At 43.3% G+C, this 12,181-nt stretch overlaps 1 protein-coding gene across 4 annotated transcripts in view; it reads left to right on the top strand.

The window, feature by feature from the left end:
• The window catches only part of HTR4 (5-hydroxytryptamine receptor 4), a 148,126-nt gene that overhangs the window by 99,486 nt on the left and 36,459 nt on the right, over positions 1–12,181 (top strand). The gene's annotated exons all lie outside the window — the stretch shown is intronic.

The raw sequence follows: 12,181 nt of genomic DNA on the forward strand, positions 1-12,181 counted from the left end.
ATGTCCATCTCATAAGGCTTTTGTGACAGCTAGAGATAATGTATTCTTTTAGGGCCTGACACATCGTAAGCACTCATAATACTCCTAACAATGTTATTAATATGATTAGTCGGAGCAGTAGTAATAACATATGGCCTGATACCCTAAGATGGCCACAAAATAACGTGATAAATGAAATAAATAGGTTAAATGTGCAACAGTAATACCACGTGATAAATGATATACTGGAGGCACAGATAACCAAGGAAGGGAATTTGAGGAGGAAAGAAGCTGATTTGGCTTGAGAAAATCAGGAAAGGCTTCATAGGACAGCATTTTTTAAGAATTTGAGACTTGGAGGAGAGGTCAGGAAGCCATTCTAGCAACTAGATCAGCATGGGGAAAAAAGTGGAATGTGAAAGCGCGTGGAAGGTCAGGTGATGCACCCAAGGTCACCTGGGTTGATGGAGGGGGGAGTAACTTGGAGCTGGATGTTCATTGAGCAGTCACGATGCCTCTCTCTAAACTCTGAGAATTTTCTGGCTCCCCTGGGCTAGAGTCATCCTCAGCCATGAAAACCATGTGTTAAATAAGTACATTCATCCTGTAGCAAAGATAAATTGTCAGCAGCACTTTTTTCTTTGCCTCGAGATGCACAAGAATTTCTAAAAAGCAGTTCCTTCTTTGACACAAGCATTTAATTTTTGTGATGACAGTATTCAGCTGTCCTGGCAGCTGAAAATTGGGGAATTTTCATTTGCATGTGTAAGAAATGAAGAAGAGAAAATAGGGATTGACTTGAAATATAAACCCTTTGCCTCAGAGGCTGCTCGGAAGCCTGAATTCAATTTACTGCCACTAGTGTGGGCAGACCTTTAGTTAAAGCCTCGTCTGGGGTTGAGATTCCCACTGGTGGAAGGGCTGCCAAGACTACTCCTGTTATTGCGCCTTAAGCAAGGGTCATAGGAAGAACCCAGCCGTAAAGTGTGTGCTCAGGAACTTCTGTGTGGGGGCCTAGACGCTGTTTGAGTTCGCAGTTGCCTGAGTCCAGGCTGTCACCAGCTTACAGAGTCTGCTCTAGCGGTGCCTTTGCTAAGTCCATTGGTTAGAACTGGAGGGACCTTTTTCCCATAGAAACAGTCACAGAAGGTGTTTGGGGGTTTCAAGGGCAGCCCAAGAGACCTATTTTACTGACACCGTGTTTTGTCCCTGCTGCATTTGGAAGCCTGCAGTGGGTGACAAACAGGTGATAGTTCCGAGGAGGCTTGCGGGTGAACTCTCCGTATTCTAGCGTTCGTAGTTCTGCATGGGGTAATGAAAAGTGCAGGAAGTTGGTCTGAGATACTTTCCTGGGGGAGGTGAGGAATCTGGTAAGAGTGGGGGAGCCAACACAGAGAAGACTGTTTGGAGCCTGCATCCACTACAGTGTAAGCTTTGCAAGGACAGGAATCCTGCCTCTTTCGTTCACGGCTCCATCCCAGATGCCCAGTAGATTGCTTGATGTACAACAGGAACTTGAACTCTTGATGAATAAATTAATAAAGCAAACAATTTTCCCTAGATCAATGGTATGAGCACCACTTAAGAATAATTTATNGGGGGAGGTGAGGAATCTGGTAAGAGTGGGGGAGCCAACACAGAGAAGACTGTTTGGAGCCTGCATCCACTACAGTGTAAGCTTTGCAAGGACAGGAATCCTGCCTCTTTCGTTCATGGCTCCATCCCCAGATGCCCAGTAGATTGCTTGATGTACAACAGGAACTTGAACTCTTGATGAATAAATTAATAAAGCAAACAATTAATTCCCTAGATTAATGGTATGAGCACCACTTAAGAACAATTTATGTTTTTCTTAAAAATCTTGTAAGCAGGCAAGATATATAAAACCCAAGCAATCAAAAGTAAAATCAGCTTTTATCCTGTTGATCCTACCCTTCACCTCAGAGACAATTAGAACTAGTCTGGTGATTTTTTTAAATGCATTTACAAACATTCATAAAAACATACACGTTCATAGATTTCTCTCCCTTTATTCATTTTCTTTTTTTTTTTTAATTTTCTTTTTTTTCATCATCATAAGTGCACTCCTTAGTCCCCATCCCCTATTTCACCCATGTCCTCCCCACCTCCCATCTGGTAACCAGCAGTTTGTTCTCTAGAGTTAAGAGTCTGCTTCGTGGTTTCTCTCTCTCTTTTTTTCCCTTTGCTCATTTGTTTTGTTTCTTGAAATCCGTATATGAGTGAAATCGTATGGGTTCTTCCTACTCTCTCTGGCCTCTAAATGCTAGAGTTCTTCAGGGCTTGGTTCTTCATACTCTTCTCAAATGGCATTCTCACTTAATGTGATTTGACCATCCACAGCTTTCGTGCCATCAATCTCTCTTTAATTTATAGCTCTAGATCATAGCTGTCCTCTAAGCTCCAGACCACAAAATCCAATTTGCTTCCTTGACCGCCTTATATAGGTGCCTCTCAGGAATCTCACATTTAATGTACCTTAAACAGAATTCTCTTATATACCCCACCCACCCACTACTCCAAGCTTCCAGAGTCTCCTGTATCTCCATAAATGGAACTGTCATCTACCATGTTACTAAATCTGGACACTTTGTCACTCTCAGGGAGAACCACCATATTCAACTGCAGACTTAGAGCTTTAAAAAAGAAGAACCAATCAGCTGATAATGAAAACATGGAGTTCAAGCTAAATAAATGCGAATTTCAACCACAGGGACAAAGTGTAAATCATGGAAGTGTAGGATGACACCTGAACATTCTGCTGCATGTTTAAAATTTGGAATTTGAGGGGCACCTGGCCGGCTCAGTCAGTAGAATATGCAATTCTCGATCTTGAGATCATGAGTTTGAGCCCCATGTTGAGGGTAGAGATTATTTTAAAAAATAAAATAAAATAGAATAGAATAAAATTTGGAATTTGGTAAGTGCAACTTCATTTTCCTCATGCAAAGCACTCATTGACAAATTTACGTCATTCTGTGTCTAAATAATAAAGATTATGAAGCCCAACATAATTCCAGGAAAATGTGCCAGTTACTGTATTTAAGAACTTTGAATGCACTGTTACATTGAATGTTTACAACAACCAAATAGGTTGCTATTGTAATTATCATGATTTTAACAATGAGAAAACCGAGGGTTTTAAAGAGGGTATAGAACTGACCTGAGGTCACACAAAGCCTTCATGATTGTCTTCAGGTTAATGAAAGATTAAACACTCAAAATTGATAATTATCTTGCCTTTAAAAAAAAAGTCTTCCCTGAAAATCTATAATATATAGAGGACTTAGTCTGCAACCCAAGAATCACACTGGTCAGAGCCAGGTAATGACAACACAGTGAAACTGTGGGGCCTTTTCTTTTAAAGTCTTTTTGGGAGAAGAGAATTTTACTCTTCCATGTTGAACTAAAAATAGGATAGTGTGCCTCAGTGGTTTGGAATAGTAGGCCTTCCAATCTTGGTCCTATTCTTATAGTCCTTTGACTTATGCAACATTTTATTTTATTTATTTATTTATTTAGATTTATGAGCCGGGGAGGGGCAGAGGCAGAGGAAGAGAGAGAATCCACAAGCAGATTCCCCTCTGAGCTTGGAGCCCCATGAGGGGCTCGATCCCAGGACCCTGAGATCATGACCTCAACCAAAACCAAGAGTTGGCCACTTAATTGATTGAGCCACGTAGGCACCTCCACCCTCCTTTTTTTTTTCTTAAGATTTATTTGCAACATCTTATTATTGAACAAACATATGGGCAGCCAATGAAATAAAATATGTTTTTGTCAGACAGTCTTTATGGACTTTGACCACTCAAATTGAACGAACTAATGTAGAATGTAGCAGAGACGTCTGCAGTCGTGTTTGGTTTTCTGTGAGATTAACATCTTCTTTGGAATATCCAGCTCATAATGAGAATAGAAGTGAACATACCATGTTTGGCTGATGAAGTAGTTTGTCAAGGTATGTAGGTTACATAGCCTTTTAAAAATAGTTTCCAAACATGAATTATTGTCATACATGTTTCTTGGGCAGTTTTAATTTGTATGCCCACATATGTTATTAGGAGGCATAATGCCAGCATGTGGGCAATGGATTCTAGGCGGTTCATCCTGGGCGTGAACTGATTCTTAGCAGATTTGGGGCCAGCTTCTCTCTTCTTGTCACATCTTTAACCTGGCTCTATAGCTGTTTTCCCCATCCACCAGTCTCTCTCTTAGTCTTATAGGAGTCACCTTTCCCACTCTAGAGAACTCCCATCAGAGATATTGGCAGAGAAGGGAAGAAATAACCTAGTGAGAAGACATTGGTACATTCCCACTCTAGTCCAGGACAAGACAAGGTTGCCTTGTCACCTCTCCTGTTCAACATTGCATACAAAATCCAAATGACAGAAAGGAGAATTATGAAATACAAAAATTAGAGAAAAAAGAGCAAAACTGCAACTATTTATAAGCAATATGATTTTTTTACCAAGAAAATCCTCTATAAACCATGAAAACTAAGACATTCTAACAAGGACGTCCAGATAATCCAACATTCAGTGACTCCTACACATTAGAAATCACCAATTAGAATGTGGATTAGGAAAAATACCATCATCCACAGACGCAGTAGCTAAAGTTACTAAAAAAGTGCAAGATGAAAATATAAGACATACATTGAAGGGAACTTTTAAAACTTCACTGAAGGAGAAATCAGAGATATTACCAAGGCGTCACTGTGGACAGCAGAAGAGAATACTAAAAAGAATCCAAAATTTTCTTTGGAAGTTATCGGAAACTCATCAGAAGTCCAGGTTTGCAGGTTCTGGAAGTTGAGTCATTAGGTTCTAAGGTCTGATTCACTGTAACTGTTTACTAAGCACCTAATGTGCCAGGCACTGCGTATGAGGTGGTAGATAGAAAGACAAATGAGAGCCGGAATCTCCCAGAGCTCACAGCCTAACTGAAGAAAGAGACACATAAGTAAATAATTACATCACTGGGGTTGTGCACAAGGTTTAATGGGAGCTGAAGGGATTGCTACCTAACCAACGATTCCATCATCACTGATGAGGGTCATTCAATCTCTGCTTGAATTCGTGCAATGAGAGAATCATACTGCTTGGTGAGCCTGCTCAATGGTTGGGCGACTCTAGAGTTCAGAAGGTCTTCCTTCTATTGAGTTGAAAGCTTCATCTCTAAGACTTCTGCCCGCTGGCCCTAGTTCTATGTCCCTTCTGAGGCTTTTCTTCATTCTTCCATTACTGTCCATGCAATATTGTTAAAGGTTGGGAGAACATGATCCTGTCCCCTAATTTGTAACCTTCATTATTTTTTTTTTGATCATTTTTCCTTCAAACTATGGTCAGTAGACCACTGGCATTAAAATCACCTGGAGCTTAGTAAAAACACAGATTCCTGGACCCCATTCATGGAATTGGAGCAAGGTAGGGAAAATGAAATTTTTGCCAAGAAGATTCTTACGTGTGCTAAACTTTGAGAACTGCTGACTTGGACTCCAGTGGGTCGGAAGGGTCATTGTGTGCTGACATTGATAGTGCTTCCAGGTGATGACACACATTATAACTCTTGGGTCCTTTTAGAGTCTCTTTGTATGTGATTTAACTAGTAAAATTCCTTTGGAAGTTGCCTCAGCTCAGCCATTCTTCAAGCCAAGTGACTCTGGCCACTTGGGAGGTGAAGTGTGATCACATAGTCTGTGACCACATAGTGTGACAGGAGATTCAAATAAGCCATGCTGATGTGATTTGGAATTCATTGAGGGTTTGATTCTGGAGTTCTTTGTCCATTATCCTTGGATAAATGTCAAGGATCTTGCCAGTGTCGATCTCTGCTAGGTCTTCAGAGCCTAGTAAAGTGCCTGGCACATTGTGAGACTTGACAAGGAGTAAAGGAATGCTTCTGTCGCCTTTCCCTGGTCTCGCTTCTCTTCTGTTAACTGTCTTTATGAAGATTAGCCCCGATGATCCAAGGCAGAGCAAGGATTTGTGGCACTGACAGAAATCTTAGAACAGAGATTTTTCTCTACATGAAATCCACTGAGGATTCCAGGTTTGGGCTTCTTGGGTAAATAATCCCTGCCCTGTCTGTCTCACTACCTCATTGTGGAAATCAAACGAGGTAATGGAGGTGAAATTGCTTTGCTAACTGCAAAGCTCCGTCCTCAGGGGAGAGATAATTATGTTATGAGAACAGACTATTTATAAGTTAGGTAAATAGCTAAGATTGCATGCTTAGCAATGCAGAGATGGCACGCAGAGTTTAGCTTTGGGGATGGATTTCTCTGCTCTCAGGCCAGGCTTAGATATCTCCCGTGGCTCTCCAAGTTTAGACCTTGCCCAAACCTAGGACACTCACTCAGTTCCTCAGAAGGCTGAGAACTTCTGCAAGCACTTCCCAAAGAACTTCCTGTCTGTCTAACTTGGCTCTTGGTTACTATCCTCCATTACCCAACCTCAATCCCCGCACCAATAAACAGGTTTTTTTTGTTGACTTGGGGATCTCTAGAGCTGTGCTATCCCATAGGGTAGCCGTTAACCACATTCCAAGGATTCAGTAGCCATATATTATAAGTAGAAAATTTTCATTACTGTAAAAAGTTCTATTGGACAAAACAGCTCTAGAGCCTTCTCTCTGGAATGAGGCGGTATATGCTTTTCTTCAGACTTGCTCTTACCAACCAAAGCTCGATAATAAATAAGCCAATTCTAATGGATGTACTGTAGAAGCCTTTGACACTTCCATGTACGTGATTCGGGTGCTCAGGTTTAAATATGGAATTAATCGAGGTGGAAAATACGGGGATAGAGAAAAATTATGAGAAAGAGGCAAAGAGAATGAGGGTTCCACTAAAAACAGTAGGAGAAAAACAATTTTCTAGGCTATTGCTCTTTGTTGTTTCCTTTATAAATAAGAGTTATCAGAATTTATCACTGTGTTTATTTTTTGTTTATTATCTGTCTCCTCAGCCAGACTGTCCATACATGAGGGCAGGGAACATGTCTATTTTATTCCCAGAAGTTCCCCCAGGGTAGAGCACATGGCTTAATTCATGTACTTAGTGGTGGAATGGATGGACGCTCTTAGCTGACACTGCCACTCACCTGGAATGTGTATACTCAAATAAGTTTTGACCACTTTAAACAAATATTTATTAATTCCATAGCCAGAATCATTGTTTTTTTTTTTTTAACTGTGACATCACTTGCTGATTTTCGATATCAACACACCAGAATTTCCCTTTTAAACAGAGATTTTCACACTGTGGGTTGGAAGATTACCCATGGATGAGACAATAACTTCGGTTTGATTTTACTTTGGATGCTTAGAGGTTTCTGCTAATGTTGGAAAGTTGTTTGACATTTAAAAGCTATTTTGTGGCCTTTACCTCGAACTTTGGAGGTAACAACCGGATTCAACATTTACCTCATTGTTTTGAGCCAATGCGATACTTAATCTGGGTGAATCAGGGGTGGGTGAGGATGACCTTGCCTTATCTCCCCCAGCCTCCTCCAGGGCTGGCTACAGAATTTGCAAGCCCCACACAGAATGCAAATGCAGGGCCCCTTGGGCAAAGGGCAGGTAAAAACTTCCATCGAAAGTATTAAGATGTAAAGCCTTTTTCTTTCATCTGCAGTTTTTCTCTCACCTTATCATGGTGTACTTTCTTTGCTATTCACCTGTCCTCCAGGAGAAAAATAGAGTATAATTTTAAATTATTAGCAAGAATTTACTATTCGTCTGTATATTGTGCAATGCCAGTTTTCGGTGCAAATACGAGAGCATTTTGCTTATATGGAATCACCAAAGTGAGACAAATCACGCAGTTCGTATTTTGCGATTCAAGCGTGGGTATGTATTTTGTGTTTATCAGACAGGGCGCAAAACTAATGCAATTTGTTTTTACTTCACCTCTTGATAACACACACATTCTACTAACGCTCTGCCTCCTTCAGCTTCCTGATCGGAAAGGAAGCACTGAAAGGGAGAAGAGCCATGGTTGGCCATATCTTATCCTTTCTTTCTGTGTTGATATTTTCAGCCGAAGTGGTTGGCTAACACAGGGGAGCAACAGGAGTGAGGAAAGACGTGATCAGGTTTTTTTGTTGGTTTCTCCTTAGCACAGCACTGCCTTCCTCCTGCAATGGACAAGTTCTGGTCAAATAGAAACCGTGGCTTCTCAGGGCTGTCTGCATTCCCAGTTCATTCAGTCATAGATGTGTTGATAAGAAGCATGAGTGCAGGATTCTGGCTGACCCATGATCTGTGGGAATTCAGTAAGACTCAGTGGTAAACACGTTGTAGAAGTTGCTGACAGAGAAACCGTGGAAAAAAGGAAAACGCTTCCTGTGTATAATGTCTTCACCTTGTACTTGCTTGGAGTCTTACTAGACTCTTTGCATGGTGAATCTATCATTAATGTTTTGAGGCAGCAAGGAGCTATGGCGTACACACAATACGCACATGTAGCCTGTGCCCACTGGTGCCCACCTGTCACCAGGCCATGTTCCACTGTCCCTTCAGACATCACAGGTTCAAAGATAAACTTCTTAAGAATTTCAAGATGGCGCCCAGCGGAGCATTAAACCAAGATCTGGGTTTCTGTCTGGCTGCGCCGGTCACACAGACATGAAGCTGGCCTGTCCCCTGTCCTTCCCAGTCACAACCTAAAGCAGCCTCTCAGGAAAAGTCGTGTTTGTTGGGACCGCACCAGGAACACAGTCAGAATAACATCAGAAGAGCTCCCCTTGCCTTAAGTTTAGTAATCAAGTGGCTTAAGCTGCCTTCCAGGATGCCCTCTTCTGGGCTGAAGGGCTGAGCCTTCAGCATTATTTCCTCCACTGAGACATTTTTCAAGGAAAAGTTTCCACCTCTGACTTGGAAGAAGGTGAACTTTGGTATGTAACCAAAAGCATCATGGCCGAAGAGCTGGGGGTTGGCACAACTGGGTTTTAGTCCCGAGACTTGTCACTTACTCTTGATATAGCCTTCAACATGTAACCCAGGTGTTTCTGGGTCCCCGTTCCTTCGTCTGTAAAATGGGAATACTGTTAGGACCCATCTCCTAAGGCTTTTGCTAAGGCGAAATATCATATATGTGCAGAGCCGAGTTCAACTCCTGTTATGCAGAAAGTGCTCCCCAAACGGAAGCTGGTGCGATTGCCGTTCTCATAATTGTATATATAACATCATTCATATCTTGGTTAAACAAACTTCTCCAGTTATTTTCTCAGCTTCCTGATAAGCATTTCTTCAGAAATGAGTCAATAGTAGAAATCTCTGTGCTCTAAACAGTGCCCTCATACAAGGAATGCAGAGCTCCCTCTGCCAGACGAAAAACCAGAGATGAATTAAATTAAATTAATCATGCTGTTTCTAAATAATTGTTTAAGCAACATGAGATGAGACTTGTTTCCTGGGTACATCGTGCCCTGTGCTGAACAGTTGGGGCTGCTATTTTGAATATGCCTCTGGTTTTTAAATTACCTGTAGGCATGTCTCTGACCCAAACGAAAACATGGTAACCATGTGGAAAAAGGTGGGTACGTTCTCTGTGTTATTTGTTTTTCCCCTTTTGCTCTGCAGCCGTGCTTGTTGCTAGGGTGTTAGGGTTCTGGGTACCAGCCCTCTGGGATCGGTGCCCACAGCAAAGAGGGACCGTGTGTGCCACTCAGCAGGGCAGACTCCCAAGCCACACCCGGCTCCAGAGATGCCCGAGGTGGGCCGAGGTCACGAATGGAGGCCGTGTGGTGTGCTGTTCTGACCCTTGACCCTGTATTGTGCTAGAGGCATTAGGAGCTTTTAATAGCTGAGCCTGGTTTCCACTTGTAGAGAGTCTGTTTAATGGGTCCACTTGGGGACCAGAAATGCACGGGTGTTAGGGGCTTTGATGTGCGGCGGTAGTGAGAACCATCGGTACAGCGGAGAGAGCAGGAAGCCTGTGTTGATCACCAAGCAGCCATCATCTTCCGGCACCAATGAAACAGGGCAGTTGTAGGTAATGCTTCAAGGTTAGGGCTCTCCCCTCGTCTTAGACTACTGAGGTAGTGTGGGTCCAACCCATTTGTTCTCCACTGGGGACCATTTTCTATGCCAGGGGATATGTGGCAATGTCTGAGAGCATTTTGAGTTTCCGCAACCGGTGGGTGCTACAGACACCCAGCAGCTATAGGGCGGGGATGCTGCTCAGCCGCCGACATCGCATGGGGGGCCCCCTGCCCCCACCCCAACAAAGAATGGTCCGGCCCCAGATTTCTAAATAGTGTCAAGGTGGAGAAACCCTGCTTTAAACGAATCCTCTGGGCTTTGCAACATAGAATCTCCTTACCACGGCCAAGGGCCAGCAAGAGGGTCTCTTCTCAGCGCCAGGAGGGGGTAGGTGCTTTACCTGCTCACGTCAGCGCGGCCCCTGCGCCATGTGGCTCCTCTTAATTCACACCCGCTACCAAGACAAGACAGGTTCAATAAATAAATAAATAAATAAATAAATAAATAAATAAATAACAGACTGTATTTTTTTTTTGTAGAAGGCAGTTGGTATTATTGCTGTGAAGAAGGGCCCTGAACCTCTGAGGTTAGCGTGCCAGCCGTCACCTTGCAGACAAGCCCTCTCCAGCAGGCAGTCTCTCTTCCCTTACAGCATGTACTTGGCCGGGATACAGCCCTCCCCAGTTAGTCAGAGCAGCTGTTCAGGAAGGAGTCGCCTCCAGAGCATACGAGAGACCCACCGGAAAGCCACACTCCTTGTAAACGTGTGTTCGGTCCACAGCGTCTGGATGCAGGTCCCTGGCTCATGGAGGCCGTAAAGCTCCATCTTACCCTGGGTGTCGACAAACTAGAGTGTGTCCAGAAGAGGGCAAGCGCTGTGATTTTTCTTGAAGTATTAATGACCCGTGAGCAACCAAGTCAGGAGCAAGAGACGCTAAGCTTAGAGCATAAAGAAGATTCAGGTCACATACATTGTTTTTATTTACCTAAGGACTGTCACAGGAAAAAGGGGTCTGGCTCGTTCTGCAAGGTCCCAGGGGAGAGAAGGAGGGACAAAAAATTGAAGTTTTAAGAGTATGTATTTCAGCACAGAATGGAAGGCACTGCCTTACTAGGGAGTTCCTAATAAGGAGAATCAAGTAGAGAATAAGTAGAATAAAACCGAAGGAAAAAATTGGATGACCACCGGCCACGTCAAAGTGGTGATGGACATTGGTCACTGGAAGCATTGACTGCATTAGTCAGCATGGCCCAGGAGGCCGTGGGATGTCTAAGGAGACACCCTGAGACCCTTCCTTTGTGGTTGTGTGAGTTACGGAACCACAAGAAGGCCTCCCTCGGTGCACTTAAACTCAAGACGGAGCCTAACCTCCTTCAACCAGCATAATATTTTCTTTAGTTGAAGCTGGAGACCTTCTGGAAGGATTGCCAGTGGGAAGAAATGTGCCAGAGGTAATATTGTTAATTTCAGGGGGCATGTCGTTTTGGTTTACGGTTCCCCTGGCAGTCTGTGGACGGTAGGAAATTTAGACATATCTAAGGAAGAGAATGGCTCCCCGGCTCCGTAGATACTCAGTGTTGCAGAGCTGATTGGGTGCCTGAGACTCCACTGGAAGAAAACATTGCCACCCACCCATCAGGATAAATTTCTATCGTCTGAGCCCTTCATAGGAACACAATTACTATTTAAATGTGTTTATGGATAAGGACCCCGAGGCTGGGTTTAAAGAGACATCCCCCTGCATCTGGTCTTCATGGTCTTCCTTTTTCACATAGAGATGTCAGGCCCAGGACTCAGGCTCAGGAAATAACAAGGCGGGATCCCAACCTAGGAGGAACCAGAGTCCGGGTAGAGCAGTTTAGTGTCATGGCTAAAAGCATAGGATGTGGTATTTGATGGACCTCAGTTTGACTTCGGGTCCTGCCACCTTGAAGCTGTGTGACTCTGGGCAAGTTGCTTGACCTCTCTATGCCTCAGTTTCCTCCAGTGCAAAATGGTTCTTGCCTCATAAGTCTGTTGTGAGGCTTGTGTGAGATCCTGTACGTATCGATCCTAGAATGTGTAAGTTACTGATAAATTGTGTTCTTGCTATCATAATCACCATCTTTTGAGGCAAAAAGTCAGGAACACAGGTTTATAGAACAAGGCTCCTATTGCTGGAACACTGGTTCCTTGTCGGAACGGGTGGTGAAGGGA

This window comes from Ailuropoda melanoleuca, chromosome 3 (genome assembly GCF_002007445.2).
Source record: "Ailuropoda melanoleuca isolate Jingjing chromosome 3, ASM200744v2, whole genome shotgun sequence".
In the NCBI taxonomy this organism is placed as follows: Eukaryota; Metazoa; Chordata; class Mammalia; order Carnivora; family Ursidae; genus Ailuropoda; species Ailuropoda melanoleuca.